General features: G+C 42.9%; 1 long non-coding RNA gene across 1 annotated transcript in view; it reads left to right on the top strand.

Moving 5' to 3' along the window:
* Window positions 1–2,234: 2,234 nt before the first annotated feature.
* The window catches only part of LOC144761946 (uncharacterized), a 46,200-nt gene continuing 35,756 nt past the window's right edge, over window positions 2,235–12,678 (top strand). Inside the window, exon 1 of the long non-coding RNA XR_013595969.1 lies at window positions 2,235–2,356. This is a non-coding gene — a long non-coding RNA (uncharacterized LOC144761946). The remainder of the gene's footprint in view (window positions 2,357–12,678) is intronic.

The following is a 12,678-nucleotide window of genomic DNA, read 5'->3' as shown; positions in this document are numbered from 1 at the left end:
TGTAGACCGATGTGGAACCCTTCCTGGCTTTCCCTGTGAGATGGCCTCTACTGGGCACCCCCAAGGTGAAGCCAGGCATCCTAGCGCTTTCGAGGCCATTGTGGAGATTAAGCAAGCTATTGCCAAGAGTTGCAGAGTGGGACCCATGATTAGTAGGCACCGAGGCGAGAATTATCGAGTCCGTGAACATTGAGCCCAAGACCCTGCCGCGTCGGGAATTGAACCCTGGTCCTGGGCCAGACCTCTGCCTCAGGGTCTGCCGCTCTAATCGGTGAGCCACACTTCTCCACACACAGAAGTGTGTGCTAAATTAATGGTAATCTCATTGAATAGTTCACTGCTAGTGATCACAAATTATCTCCTGTGCACACACTGTTCAGTGATTGCAGTTCATCAACAGAATGCCTGCAAACATTTCCATGTATAAAAAATAAACAACCGACTAGGCCCCACCTGCCGCAGGCCAATGCTCTTAAGGCCAGATTTACCAACATTTGACATAGCGCAACACAGCAGGACAACTTGCTGAGCTGAGCTGTGCTGCATCAAATAGGGAGTAGGAATGCACCATATTTACTGAGATATGGTGCCTTCCTGCTCTCTCTGTGCTGGTGCATAGGGTGCAGCCTAGTGCCAATGCAGGCACCCTTGCACCATGGTGCAACGGCTACGTTACAAGCAGGATTGTTTTTGTGTAGGAACGGACACCTTCCTGCACAAAAATAATCATCAGAGGCATTTTCCTCTTTCTAGAAAGAGGAAATAATGTGGCAAAACAAACATATTTCCCTCCATTATGGCGCTTTTGGGATGGGGTAGCATTGTGATGCATTCCCAATTTTACTGCCCGTAGTAAACCTGGGGATTTGCCAAAATCCATGGGCGGATGCGTAGGAACCCCATCCCAACGAGGAGTAACACAACACATGCAGAGCCATGCAAGGTGGCTTTGCGTTTCTTGGTAAATATCACATAAGCCCTTGCGTTGCCTTATGTCGCATTAGTTGACGCAATCCAACACGGGGGCTTCAGAAATCTGGGCCTGAATTTAGAAGATTAGAGCAGCAGACATCTTCCCTCAGTGCAGTAACAGCACCAAAAAACATATTAATGTTGCCACAAGCCAAGTGCTGTACATAGAAAATCAAGTTGGGCTACCACCTCGAAAGTGAAGGGTGGGGACACCAATAGATACCATCTCTTCTTAAGGCACAGTAATTGTGGACCTAAGGGGCACCTCGTATGGATTTTAAAGAACCAATTAAAATCAGGGAGTCCATAAACTGTTCTCTGAATACAAAAATGGGTGGGAGCTTGATCGAATGAAGTGAGAAAATGGCAGAAATAGTATAGTTGCATAGTTGGTTGGGTAACCTTTGTCCTTACACTACTTGTGGTCATTATGCCTCGTCGAGCAGGTAATTACTGTGTGGAATGATTTTTCTGCTCATAGAGTCACACATAATTCGCTATTCTATGGAAATGTTCTACATACTTTTCCCAACTTTTTTGAGCAGGTGGTAAATGTATGCAGGCAGTGTGTGAGATTGGGTGAGAAAGGAGAAGGAGTAGGAGGGAGGGAAATGCTTTTTTTCTAGCAGGGGAAAGCATTGAATGCTTCTAAAATGCGGAATGAGGCTTCACTGCTATTGTCATCAAAGTCTTATGCGATTTTTCCAGCAGGTTTTACCGGTCCGAAAAAATCGGGTCATGTTTTTTCACATCCAGTAAAACCGGGTGAGAAAAAACCTAACCAGTAGTCATCAGGTAGAGCGCAATGAACACATAAAAGCATGCATTAATATTGTTCCATTCACTTGTAATCAGGCCCTATGTAGAACAACTTCTGCTGGATCTTAGCTACTGAAAAGCAGAAAAGTATGTTTTCTGCTTAGACTCTAAGCGGAAAACTTAATTTTCTGCTTTTCAGTAGCTAAGATCCACGAAGAAGGAGCACAAAAAGGACACCAGCTGGAAAAACACAGCATCAGCAATGAAGTGAAGGAGGTCCAGGAAATGCAGCAGGAGTGAAAGGCAGCAGCAACAACAAGACACTGAAACACTGCAGACCCTTCCCCAGGAGCATAGTTATGGCCCCGGTTCCCGGCATTTCCTGGTCTTCAATTTGCAATTTCTCTGATTGGAGGACAATCACTGATGACGCTGTATGCTTTCACGATGTCCTCCAATCAGAGAGCGTCTGAAGATGCCACACTATTCGGAATCCAAAACGAAGAGCAAACGTTTTGGATTCCAGATTCAGGCAGTTCCAGGCAAATGTTTGTGCAACGGGACTGCGCGATCCCCTTTCTAGGACTCCACGCCCCCCCCCACAGATTGAAGACCCCAGCTCTAGGTATTATGGGAAAAGAAGGCAATGGATAAAGAAGGCCTCTTGTCCAATGACATGTTAACATCTCTATTTCCCTCACTCCTCTCTGATCTTTGAGCAAACGTTTGCTCTGACAGGATTCTGCTTGCTGACAAACAGATCTAGAATTGGATGACCCTATCTCCTGCAGATCTCCATGTAAATTACAGGGGTCAGACAATAGTTGCGAGAGGAAGGAAACCCGTTCTAAATTTATCTGCTGAAGTGAAGGGCTAAAAGATATTACAAGTGATGTTCTGCCCACTAAAAAATCATTGTAGACTGAGATGCTAAACTCTAAGATTGACTAGTCCCCACCCTCTGTGTTTAAATATGAATTGGTTGTCATATATCCATTGTAGGAAATCTGCCTTTTTTACTTGTCACCCTAGATTTTTTACCTTTTGCAGGCCTTGTTTTTTTCCCGTTTTTAGATTCTGCACACTGGGAAACTGCTGTCTAGTGCCCAAAGTATGTGGTCTGACCCCTGAAACATGGAGAAGCTGGTTAATCCCTGATTCACATATTTAAATGTTCTATTAAGACATAGTATATGGTGTGGAAATGCCGCACTTATTGTGCCATCCACAAGTTTGGCAAAGAAAAACATGTCTTCAGGCCTACCCTGCCTGAGTCCTGTGTGTGACCAGTTAAAATATCCCTTTTTGATAGGTACAAACTTCCCTTTTAAATATTAGTGAGCCACCACCATGAACGCCTTGTAGCCCATAAGGTAGAGTGCATGGTGTTTATAAGATGGCCATGAAGAAAACTAACATTACCATGTCCCTTCAGTGACAAAGATATGAATTATCTATTTCCCATTCTACTGCAAAGTGTCAGTCATGACCTCCTTATGGCTTTTCCAAAACCACTGCTCCTCAGAAGTTTTCTGATTTGAAGATTGCTTATTTGAATATGAATGTTTCAATCGATGTTATGGTTGAAATTATTTTTGTCTTTTAGATAATTTGTTTAATTACAAACACTATAAAGAATATCATTTAAATGTAATAATTATTTAATTCATTAATAATGCAATAATTATTTTATTGCTCTAAAACCTACAGTTAAAATGTCGGAAAGAGCATCATATATCGAATTTCAGAAAGGAACATTTTTATTAAGTCATATGGGATATACTTTCAGCAAAGAAAGTACAAGCGAAGAGAAAACACACTAGAAATGTACGAAATACTGTTCTCATGCCTGTTATGGGAGGGGTATGACAACAAATTAAATTGTTGAAATTTGGAAGGCCACAACGTTGAAAAACGCAAATATGGTCAATGTTGGGATGGAAAAGTCCCTCCCATGATGACGGACATGCCCTACTGCTGTGAGTGTCCCGGTTCTGATGATATCTGGATCCTTGGTAATGATGTTTGGTCATGAGCAAACCCCAATCATGCTTTTCCGCTGTGACCATGGTCTGTCTCATGGATTGTGGTCTGTTTGGACCAGGATGGGAGCCCAAAGTGTTACACTCAGGAGGAGTAAGTAGCAAAAGCACAGTGGTGGCAGCATAGGGGGTTTTTAATAATCAGTAGAGTCAACAGAACTGAGTACCTGTGTCACAACATTGGTGCGTCCTGGCCCACTCCAGTAAAGTTCAGCTGCTATTTACTTAGCTCAATCCTTGGCCTGCATTGGATTGTGTACACTTTCAGAAGTACAAGTGCCTGAAAAATGGTACAGTGCCTGAGAACTAGTGTGAACGGCTGAGTGTATGGGCTAGGGTGTGCATGGGGCTGCAGGAAGGTACATCACATAGGAGAGAGCTTGTGATGTTGCATTAGCACGGTAGGGTATATGTGTTTCTGGGAAGAGGTACAGTCCATCAGAAACTGTGTGCAACTGAATGAGTGTGTACATGAGTATGTGTGCAGTTGTGTAGGGCACAATACACGGAAGACACTTTGTTCCATTTTGGGAGACCCAGGCCTTGCTGGAGGAGCAGGGAGAGGATGAGGTTTCCCCCAGTCAGATAGAATGCTGCATCCCGAAGGGCTGGGTGGGACACATATTAGGAAGGAAGATCCAGGCTATTCAGTGTACTTCACATGGAGCTCTTTGATTCTGAAAGGAAGTCACTGGTCAAAGGGGAGGCCTGGGCACATCTTAGAAAGATGATAGGGCTGATAAGAGAACAATAAAGAGTGGGGCTGGGTCCCTTTCATAACCTTTTGATGCACATATCATTAAGATTGACATTCAATTGTGAACTCCTAGTAACTTCTGTAGCCTGTGCTTGGGGCTATTAAGATTGGTGACTGTCCTGCTAAAATAGACTGCTCTTTGGAGGAAGAGCACAACAAAGGCGTGGGTACTTCAAAGTTAGCAACCCCCAGAACACAAACTTGAAATGCAGAAACACTAAGGGCCATATTTATGCCCCAGTTTTCATCACTCTTGCACCACGCAACGTGGAAGAGCAAAGCAAACCTTCAGTCAGATTTTTGAAGCCACGCAAAGCCACTTTGCATGTCGGAGTGGCTCCAAAGATCCGCAGTAATGCAACGCAGTGTAAATCGCTGTGTTTCATTACTCTGTCATGGGCTTGCATGGGTGTTCCTACGCTAATACCATGGTTTGTGACGCATTCCCAGATTTACAATACCTGGCACTGCGCCACTAATTCATATATATGCCCCTAAATCCCAAGCGTGTCTGTATTTAGATTATAAAAGGGGGAGCTAGACACTTCCAAGTCCTCAAACTGAAGCTATGCATCAGCATGGAGAAGCTCAGCACGAGCTCTGTCTGTCCAGCACTTGGGACACAGGTCTGCCAGTTTCCCATGCTGGGTGAGTGCACATCACCCAAGAGTATCAAGAATGCAGGCCTGGAGCCTGTAGCACTAGCTCTGCCTGACCCAAGACCAGTGGACCTATGAGGTGAAGAAGATCGTATGGGGAAGCGAGGGCCAGTGGGGTTTAGGTTGTGTGAATCCCAGGAGCGGAGTGTGAGATTCTGCACAGATCAGGCTGTTGGCCTGTATGCAAAAATCTGCAACCCCCTTGTTAGGTGGAGGTTCCTGTGAAACATACCGGATACTGCCCTTGGTACTAAGCTGTGAGAGACAAAGGGCTATTGCCGATCAGTGCCATGAGTTGACTCGCAAGGGGCTGTCGCCTTTTTTGTACTGCTTGCAACCCCTGTATGTCAGGGGCACCCGGGACTCTGAACCGCCACTCAGCGATATGGGGGTAATACTGCGACCTGTGGAAACTTGCTGTGAATTGAGGTGCTCCAGCACAGGGTTCTGGGATCATGCCAAAGAGCCCCATAGAATTCTGACACTATAATACATTAGCGGAGCTTGGCTTTGTTGTTGCCACAAGTTAATAGGGAACAACCATCAGCCATAACTAGATAAGTGGGACTGGAAAGCTGACCCGGGTAACGTTAGTGGGCTTGCCTCAAGATGGCTGTATATATTGTTTGCAGTGTGTTGGATTGTACTTTGTGTTAGTAGATAAATATTTCTTTGTACATAAAAACAAGTATTTACTACGGGGAGGTGGGCAAAAGAAATGGATAAATGTATGATAGCTGAAAAGGAAGCATTTAAATCTGGAGCCTGCCTAAGAAGTGGGATAGAAAATGGGCCAACTGGACCAGTTATAGGGGGGAGATATGTATCTTTCCCACTGTGGAGATGGAGATTCAGGAACAACAGAGAAATAGACTTCCTGACCAGGAATGTGGGATTACATGAATGCATCAAATGTACATGATTCATAAAGTAAAGTATAGCTGATAATCGTATGTTAATAAATGTAACTGTGCAACTGTTAAAGTTCATAAAAAAATCTTTAATTTTTTTTAAAAAAACATAAAAAACAAGTATTTGACTGGGCAAATATTTATTGGGGTTACTGGATATATTTTGAGTTGTGAGTCTGTGCTCAGCTTACACCTAGCTCCTCCCAAAGAAGCTTTGGACTGCTTGACCTTTTGCTTAATTTGAGCATGTGGATTCCAGTGTTCAGCACCTGCAATTAAAAGTCAACACAGGCATTTATGGCAGTCTGCCACATGGTGGGGTGGTTTGTCTAATTTAGCAATAAGCACAACAACAGTTCTTTAATAATTTAATATACATTAAAATGAATAATACCTGCCGCCCAAGCCATATTTATAGCTTTGGGGGCATGGTACAGTCTAAACTGTCAGACTTGTAGGAGTGCAATGGTTAATAGTTGTATTGGTACTGTCATTGGAGAGCTGGCAGAGGTAATGGGTGGCACAAGCTGGGGTGGCCTTCTGAGGGCCCTGGCACTTATCTTGTTTTCACAAATTAAGCTCTATGTTAACACTAAGGGGCCCATTAGGATCTCGGGCGGATCGCCACCACCCGCATGGCGGTGGCAATCTGCCCGAGATTCGTCCCCGCCCGCCACCCATTTCCCCCCACCATTTTACTATGGCGAGGGGACCGCGGCGGATTGAAAGACCGTCCGCCGCTTTTCCGCCCAGTCAACAAGTCAACCGGGCGGAAAAGAGTTTAATATGGTGGCAGTGTCTGTTAGACACCGCCAACCATATTACCATGGGGAGGAAACATGCCTTTCTGTGGCGCCATTGCAGCCACGGAAAGGCATGCAGGAATTGCTTGTGGGGGCCCGTTGCGGGCCCCCAGAGACTCTAGGGAGTGGGGGTGTACATGGGGGGTTCATGCACAACATTGCAGGCGCCACGCGGTGCCTGGCATTCAGGAATTCAGGATGCGCCCGCCACTGCGGCGGGCGCATCCTAATGGCTCCCACCGGACCCCAGCCCTTATGGCGGGCGGTCCCTTTTTATTCTGCCCGCCATCCTAATATGCCCATAAGAGTCAAATGCTGAAGAAGTACTTGGTCCAGTTGCTCAGACTCCAAAGTAGGCCAGGCCCTGGGACATCAAGATTAAAACGCCTCATCCACCATGGTTGGGGCCAGTAATTCCTGATTTCCACATGTACCTCTGAATAGGGCTCTTACAGTCAAAAAATCGACTACAAAAATATTGCTAACATTGACTACAATAATATTTTCGTAAAAAATACCTAAAATACATCAATATCAAAAACAAAACAAAAGGTACACAAAATAGCCTCAACATGTTAAACAATCTACAGCACTAACAAACCTTACATTTTGCATTAGAAAATGAACATAAAACTCTAATTCCAAAATACTATATGTACATATAAATAAAAAAATATCAGAAACATTAGATAAACATTAGATAAATAGCATAATAAAAAAGAAAACATTTTTACAAAATATTTTTTTTAAATTGTTGCTTTATGAAGACACCCCACGCATAACACACATTTAATCATTTTATATCAAATGAAATATTATAAAAAAAATACAACATTACATATATCAATATAATATACCACAATATTGTTGACAATGATATTAAATAAAACACTAAAACACATTGGACCCGATTCACAAAAGTAATCTCAGACAAAATCCAAACTTTCGGTATTCACAAAAGGCATTTAATAGTAGTAAAGTTAGAATTCCTAACTTTACTACTACTAAACAGACAAAATCCTAACTTTACGACATTCGGTATTCACAAAAGGCATTTAGTAGTATTAAAGTTAGGATTCCTTTACTACTACTAAACTGAGAAAAATCTACTACTAAATGCCTTTTGTGAATACCGAAAGTTGCAAAGTTCATCAGTCTATCTCTCAGTACCAAAAAGACAACAAATCTTCGACCATCTGTCACAATTTATGCTGAACACCGCATAGGATATGGCGGGAAGCAGTCTGGTCCACGTTCAGAGCCCTGCACCATATCACTTAAAGCAAAAGTTAAAAACCTAAAAAGAAAATATGAAATTATGAAAGAAAATATGACAAGATACCCTGATATACAACAGACTCGAAATATCCGTCTGAAGAATAGACCAGAAAAACAGGACTTCTAGTATAGGGTGGAACCATTTATTCACCAACGGAGAAGATCTTGGGTTTGTTTTTTATAGCTCTGAAAGACAGGGACAGCAACTAAGAAGTCAGTTGGACATATAGCTCCGCAGTGTGAAAAAACAGAAATGAGAAAGTCGACCAGAAAATAATTAATCAGATCTGGATTGTGCCACTAAGTTGTAGAATGAATTTTGATGGGCTTTTCAGATTCCTTATGCAGGTCCCTATGAAAGCCGATGGGCAGAAAAATCACTGTCGGTGACATGTTATTAGCATATTAAGTTTGTAAAATGTAAGGTTATAGTAAACCGAAAGACATGCTAAGAGAGTCAAAAAGAGTTGATAAACATTTTGGCCCTGATTTAGAGTTCAGTGTTCACCTTGTTACAAATGCCATAGGAAATAATCCACTTATAATAATGCAAATAGAATATCTGTACGGTTTGTAATGGAGTAGCCAGTCTGCCAACATCTAAATCGGGCCTTTAGCTTGATATTGTGCAACCACAATGCATTAATAAATGTCACCTTTTCACAAAGTAGCCAATGTGTAAACATGTTTGTGTCCATCCTTCAAGGGAGGTTTGGAGCTTGGCCTGCACTCCTCAGTCTGGGCCTCTTAGGAGGAGGGATGTTTACTATGCAGGATATTGTTATATCAACTGAAGTCACAGATAAGAGTTAGGACAAGAGCACCTGCTTTGGCAGCACCACGTGCAGCAGAGAGGAGGGGAAGCAGAACTAATCCCCATCCCCCTGGCCAACAAACTGAGAATAGGGAATGCATGTGTGCAAACATTATTGTCCATGAAAATGTGAATTGGGATTGAGGCAGGAATTGGCCATTGTCTATGTTGACTGTATCTCTATATTGATGTGTTTAGTGTTAACACAAATGTTTATATTGCGAAAGGTGTTGCACCTCTTGATGTTTTGGCAACACTGTTGAATAACTTAGAATAACACGAGAGACAGAACAGAGGTGGCTGAAGCATGCTTTCCTCTTACTGTCCTTCAGTATCAGGAATTAGTACAGGCCCCTGGAAAATTACTTTCCAGGAATGGGAAAGAATTACATATATTCTGTAAACTACGCTGGATCATGCTTTGATGGAGAGATATTTTGTGCATAAACACAGATCCAGTGTGGCAGGTCGGCATATATAGAGTTTTCTCTGGGAAGATGTTCTGGTGCTGTAAAAGTAAGTCTCGCCAGATGTATTTGGACCCCCAATAAATGCAATGTAATTCCCGCCTAAGAGTTGCTATTAAACCATTCAGAACTTTGCAGTTTTTGCTTACAACGTTTGCTCCATGCAGGTAGAAGGGATGTCTATTGAAATACCTATAATTCCATTTATATTGACTCACGTGATGCTCTAGTCTTATGGCACCGTAACCCACAGTCTACAACAACGAACATAACTCAAACATTTGATATTAGCTGGACTACATCTTGTTGCAATTGTACTTAGTCCTGTGTTAGGAAGACAGCTGCAGATGCTTAACTTGCTACAAATGTATTTACGTAAAATGTGTTTTGGGCGTATATATAAAAACACCCTCACAGCTACACAAATGCTTTAACTTGATTTTTAAAATCGATGCTAGTTTTTGATGTAAAACATTTAAAGGCAGTACTAACCAAGGACCATGATTACAAAGTGCAGTGGATGGATTTCATTTTCGATTCATCTTTATGAAGACTCAAACTTTATTCCATGTGTTGAAGGGGTAGGCTTATTTGTAGACTTAACATCTTTGTATGAAATAAAAAAACACATATTAAACTTGCTGCAAGCCGTTGGGTAGTGTAGAAAGACAAGGCATGCTATCTATATATATAAAAACCAAAGTATGTCCCTTTGTCCTTTATGCATTACTACACAATTCATCCGCTCGGCATGAAACTTTGTGAAGTTGTTGAGTACACTCCCGCGAAGGTTTCTGGCTTAAAAAAATATATATATATACATATATATATATTTTTTAAATAATAAAAAATTGTTAAAAGTTGTTGAGTACACTCCCACAAAGGTTTCTGGCAAAAAAAAAAAAAAATGGTTAAATATCGGCCCCCACGCCACCCAGGCACCTCATAATCTTTCCAATACTGAACGTTTACACTTTCCGGTGCGTCTCGCTTTTGCACTGACCATCAACAAAGCACAAGGACAATCGCTGCAAGTGTGTGGACTAGATTTGGAGAATCCGTGCTTCTCACATGGACAACTGTATATGGCCAGCTCACGCTTCGGAAAACCTTCTGATTTATTCGTCTACGCACCAGACGGAAAAACAAAAAATATCGTGTATCCACAAGCACTCGAATAAAAAAATTGAATTAAAACAACACTTTGAAATATTTTCCATATTAAAATGAATACGTTTCAATAAAAATGACACAATGTAAAGTGAATGTTATCATAACAAGTTTCCTTAAATTTCCATTCTTCTGAGATCGCAGCAACGCGCGACGGGTAAGCTAGTTAAAAATTAAAAAATATAGTTAGGAAAATGGAAGAGTGGTACCAAATGAATTATCAATACGAAAGACAGCATAAGGTAGCGAGATGAGCAGGCAGTCCAAATGACACCTTAGGCTTTTGCAAATCAGCTGGCTTAAAGAGATATAAATGGAATATGATTAGCAATAGTTCCACCTCTATTAAAGATTATAATTTTAAAGGTGCTGGGGGTGGGGGGGGTGGTGTTGGGGGAGTTGGGGTGATGTGGAAAAGTGTTTAGTATAAGAAGTTTGCAAAGTGAAAGAATATAGGAAACAGGTGTGACAAATTAACAGTCAAGAAAATACCTGTGTTGATGTAGCACACCTGCCCTGCCTCAAGAAATGTGACTTTTTCAAAGTAACTAATTTGAAGCCTATTCCTAGACCTATCCCCCCCACTTCCAAAAGAAGAGTGAAAAACAATCAGGAAAGATGGCTTATTGACTGAACGTATACTTATGTCTGGAATAACATAGGGGTCTGAGCCTAAAGTAGGATATAATACCAGAGTCCAAGCTGAAATGTAACTAACACTTGACCTCCTGGAGACCACAGCTCATTGTTCCCCACCCCCACATGCCCTGAGCATCACCTTCTTTCACCATCATGATGAGACCCTCAAACCACTGTTCCTTATGCTGCACTCACATTATCGTGAGTCAGGCCTGCTCTAACCATACTGATATGTCGAACCCACTCTCAGGATCCTGAAATGTATCCTCTTCTCCCTACCCACTCCACCACTGCCCTCTAGCATTTGCCTTTGATCCTTAAAACCCACAGCACTCATAGTTCTCTATCTGACTCTCATCTCCCAAAATTCCATACTGGAACTAAGTTAGTCCCACTGAAAAAGTTACCTTCTCAAAGTCCGGTGCAAAGAGTTCCGATCACGGTGGAGGAGGATGCGAGGAGCTGGGAGAGCACTCTGGACGGTCGTCAATGTTGTGCGAAGAGCAGGCCTGGCGTTGTGGACAGTTGTCACTGTAGGGTGAAGATCCGGTTGGTGGAGCTTCTCATTGGCAGTCCCCACAAGCTGCTGTTGTTGTAGCACAAAGTGCAGATCTTGAACTGCCGTTCATCGCTGGCGGTCACTGATACACAAAAAGTCGCGCTCACCAGAGCTTCCCATTTATGGTCTTCAAGGGCAGCAAAGTCTCAGCATGAACGGGCCAGTTTGCAGTCATAAATAGCCCAAAAACATCAGGATTTCACCTTTATTCTCAGGAGGAGCTCGAATTATGCCAGCCAACGGTAGGTCCAGGACCTGGGAAGGCACCTCTTGAGGCTCAGGAAATCACTCCAGCAGATGCCAACAGGGTTTAGGCAGGCCCAGTTGCAGGCCCAGGCAGGTTGAGTGCAGCAGGTGAAACCGGGCCTATGATGAGTGCTTCGAGTGCATGGAGGACCTGGCCTGGCTGTTCTGGCTGCACTGTTCCCATTCGTCGTAGAGTCAAGACTGATATGTAATAGCTGGGATCAAACTGAAATGGCATGGAGAGCAAAAAAATATGGATTTAGGCCCGGATCTCTGTACTGGGGTGAATGTATGACGTTGTTCTGCATTCTGTCCATCAATTTTCTTTTGCATTAGTCACCCCAAGTGGGACGGGTATGCCAAGACGTGGGTCCCGTGCTCTCCATGCCACTGGAGTCAAGCTATCCTGGCTGATGAGGGTTGAAACCCTGAAACTGGTCCTGGGATGCTTGTTTCCAGTCCAGGGAGGACCTGGCCTGGCAGTTCGGGCTGGACTGTTCCCATTGGGCGCAGGGTCAAGACTGATATGCATATGGCTGGGATCAAACTGGAATGGCATGGGGAGCAAAAAAACTATGGATTTAGGCCCAGATCTCTGTACT

Source organism: Lissotriton helveticus, chromosome 6, assembly GCF_964261635.1.
Source record: "Lissotriton helveticus chromosome 6, aLisHel1.1, whole genome shotgun sequence".
NCBI lineage: Eukaryota > Metazoa > Chordata > Amphibia > Caudata > Salamandridae > Lissotriton > Lissotriton helveticus.
The sequence above is the reverse complement of the archived record's forward strand: the minus strand, read 5'-3'. Positions and strand labels throughout refer to the sequence as shown.